The following is a 3,630-nucleotide window of genomic DNA, read 5'->3' on the forward strand; positions in this document are numbered from 1 at the left end:
GCTAAATTAATCAATAACAAAAAGAAACGATAACTACGACATCATCATCATGTAAAGCATCAGTACCATTAATTCAGAACCCTTTCCCCACTCAACTCCCCCCACCTCCCTCCCCCCCAAAAATTAAGGACTAACATTACTCTCGCATCTTTAAATATTACTACTGAACTGTCCCCAAGCGACAAAACGCCCTGAATAGGAATGAAAACAACGCCAAAGAAATATCTTGTCCGGGAAAGAAATAACAAGAAAAGTGAGAAAATAGATTAACCTATAAGGCCCACATTGCAAAACCTGATCTGAGATTAAAAGAAAAGAAAAAAAAAACTTGGGGAAAATTGTTAGCAAATGATGTTTCTCAAACCCGACCGTGTAAAACAACAAAATATGAATACTGGAAATGGAAGAGGCTTTTAAACATGGATTTAGCTGGGAGAAAGAGGCCGAAAAATGCCGCGCTCGGGCTATAGATAAAAATTTTTTTTCAAAGGTTGGAAAGGAGATTCTGAGATACAGCCGATTTGGGAACATTCCTCATTGTGTGACAAATAAAGTGATGATAAAAACACACTGTATATATATATATATATATATATATATATATATATATATATATATATATATTATATATATATATATATATATAAAATGTGGCTTTGCGGTATTTTTATGCAAATAAATTTCTCACCTACCATATGTCAAATTTCCGACACCTTCATACCCATTAAAACGAAGTCGGGCACTTCCCTTCACGCTCATCACTTGACATTAGAGAACGTCACATTGAAACTTACCGACTCATGAATAATTTTGGCGGAACTATTCTCCTGTATTTTAAATAATCTTCATTTCCAATGCATTCGATTTGACAAAATCGTTCATGCAAACTAACAGATGTATATTATTTTTATGCTTCTCTCTCCATTTATAAATTCAAATATTCATGCATGCAAACAGTTTACTTAACTAGCTATATTATTAGACACCTCACTGGGTGCGGGTAACAAAACAAAGAATGTCAATGTCATTCTGGAAAAAAAAGGGAAATTATTTCAAGCAAATGAAAGTCTACCAGAACTCTTCAGCCATTCGAAAACGATTATTAAAATAGCCATTTCATATTCAAATATAAACGCTATAAAGTAGGGACGATATAATGCATTTAAGAGGATAAATAATGAAGACAAATATTAATTAGAATATCAAACTGTTCCATGGGCTTCCATGAATAAATATACTGATAAACACATACAAACTCATATATATATTGATTTATGTATTACATCTATATGCATATATATATATATATTATATATATATATATATATATATATATATATATATATATAATATAAGAGAGAGAGAGAGAGAGAGAGAGAGAGAGAGAGAGAGATGTTAATGTGAATATCAAAATATATAAATGCTGTAGGGGGACCAGCTTATACCGCATCCTTGGTAGGAGCCTACCGTCACCGGCCTGTGCAGACAGACAATGTCTGCCCGCAACAGTCCACCCCTGCTGGAGCATGGCCAGTCATGCAAACAGTAGAGACGCAGCAATCCCAAATTAGTTGGGAAAAACTCTCTATTGCAAGAGTATATATAATATTCTAAGGGGTGCCTAATCTACGCCCTCGGATGAAGGACTTCCTGCAACTTTGCAAAGACCATTGCGGAGATCCAACAGAATTGCAGCCAGGAGGATTGATAGGGGAGAGGAAATCACCTAGTTGGAATTAAACTGCCCTCTTTCTTCATCACCTGGTCCATAAACGAGCTAACGACCAGTGTCAACAATCTTCAACGACTCTTGTTTGTTTTTTAAATTCATCTCGGTACCTGGTGTACCTAATTGTTCATTTGGACTGATGATGAACCTAGGGAAGGTTCAAAAGCTTCTTGTAAAGAGTTTTAAAAATGATACACGGACTCGTAACATTTTTTATTATAGTGGACCCCTTAGAATCCCAAAATAGCCAGAGCAGCTACTCCACTGAGCGACATGGCATGCACACCACATATTAGAGGACCTTGGACTGCCCATAATGCCTGACTGCACTCATGCAAGGTGACCACTGCCACATGCATTTGGGATAAGACACTCCCCATCCTGCATTAGCACAACCGTTCATCCTAGCTGACGTAGGATTCTACACCTCTATGCTCGTCATGCCTGACCGCATCTGTACAACAGGGAGCCTACCACCACCATCCTGTGCGGACAGACAATGTCTGCCCCCAACAGTCCACCCTGCCAGATCATGGCCAGTCATGCAAGCAGTAGAGACGCAGCAATCCCAAATTAGCCAGAGCAGTTACTCCACAAAGCGACATAGCATCCACACCACATATTTGAGGACCTTAGACTGCCCATAATGCCTGACTGCACTCATCCAAGGTGACTACTGCCACTACCATTTGGGATGAGACACTGCCCACCCTGTATGAGCATGGCCATTCATCCTAGCTGACATAGGATTCCACATCTCTATGCTCATCATGCCCGACTGCATCCATGCAACAGGGAGCCTACCACCACCGTCCTGTGCAGACAGACAATGTCTGCCCCCAACATTCCAACCTGCCAGAGCATGGCCAGTCATGCAAACAGTAGAGATGCAGCAATCCCAAATCAGCCAGAGCAGCTATGCCAGTGAGCGACATGGCATCCACACCCCATATTTGAGGACCTTGGACTGCCCATAATGCCTGATTGATCTCACGCAAGGTGACTACTGCCATAAGCATTTGGGATGAGACATTGACCACCCTGTATGAGCATGGCCATTCATCCTAGCCGACATAAGATTCCACATCTCTTTGATCGTCATGCCTGACTGCATCTGTGCAACAGGGAGCCTACCGCCACCGTCCTGTGCGGAGAGACAATGTCTGCCCCCAACAGTCCACCCTGCCGGAGCATGGCCAGTCATGCAAACAGTAGAGATGCAGCAATCCCAAATCAGCAAGAGCAGCTACTGTATTGAGTGACATGGCATCCACACCACATATTTGAGGATCTAGGACTGCCCATAACACCTGATTGTACTCATGCAAGGTGACCACTGACATACTGCCCACCCTGTATGAAAAAGGGCCATTCATCCTAGCTGACATAGGAATCCACATCTCTATGCTCGTCATGCCTGACCGCATCCGTGCAACAGGGAGCATACCGCCACCGTCCTGTGCGGACAGAATGTCTGTCCCCAACAGTCCAACCTGCCAGAGCATTGCCAGTCATGCAAGCAGTAGAGACGCAAGAATCCCAAATCTGCCAGAGCAGCTACTCCACTGAGCAACATGGCATCCACACCACATATTGAGGACCTTGGACTGCCCATAATACCTGACTGCACTCATGCAAGGTGACCACTGCCACAGGCATTTTGGATGAGACACTGCCCACCCTGCATTAGCACAGCCATTAATCGTAGACGACATAGGATTCCACATCTCTATGCTCATCAGACCGCATCCGTTCAACAGCGTGCCTACCGCCACCGTCCTGTGCGGACAGACAATGTCTGCCCCCAACAGTCTACCCTGCCGGAGCATGGCCAGTCATGCAAGCAGTACAGACCCAGTAATCCCAAATCAGCCAGAGCAACTACTCCACTGAGCAGCATG

Source organism: Macrobrachium nipponense, chromosome 39 (assembly GCF_015104395.2).
Source record: "Macrobrachium nipponense isolate FS-2020 chromosome 39, ASM1510439v2, whole genome shotgun sequence".
NCBI classification, from domain to species: domain Eukaryota; kingdom Metazoa; phylum Arthropoda; class Malacostraca; order Decapoda; family Palaemonidae; genus Macrobrachium; species Macrobrachium nipponense.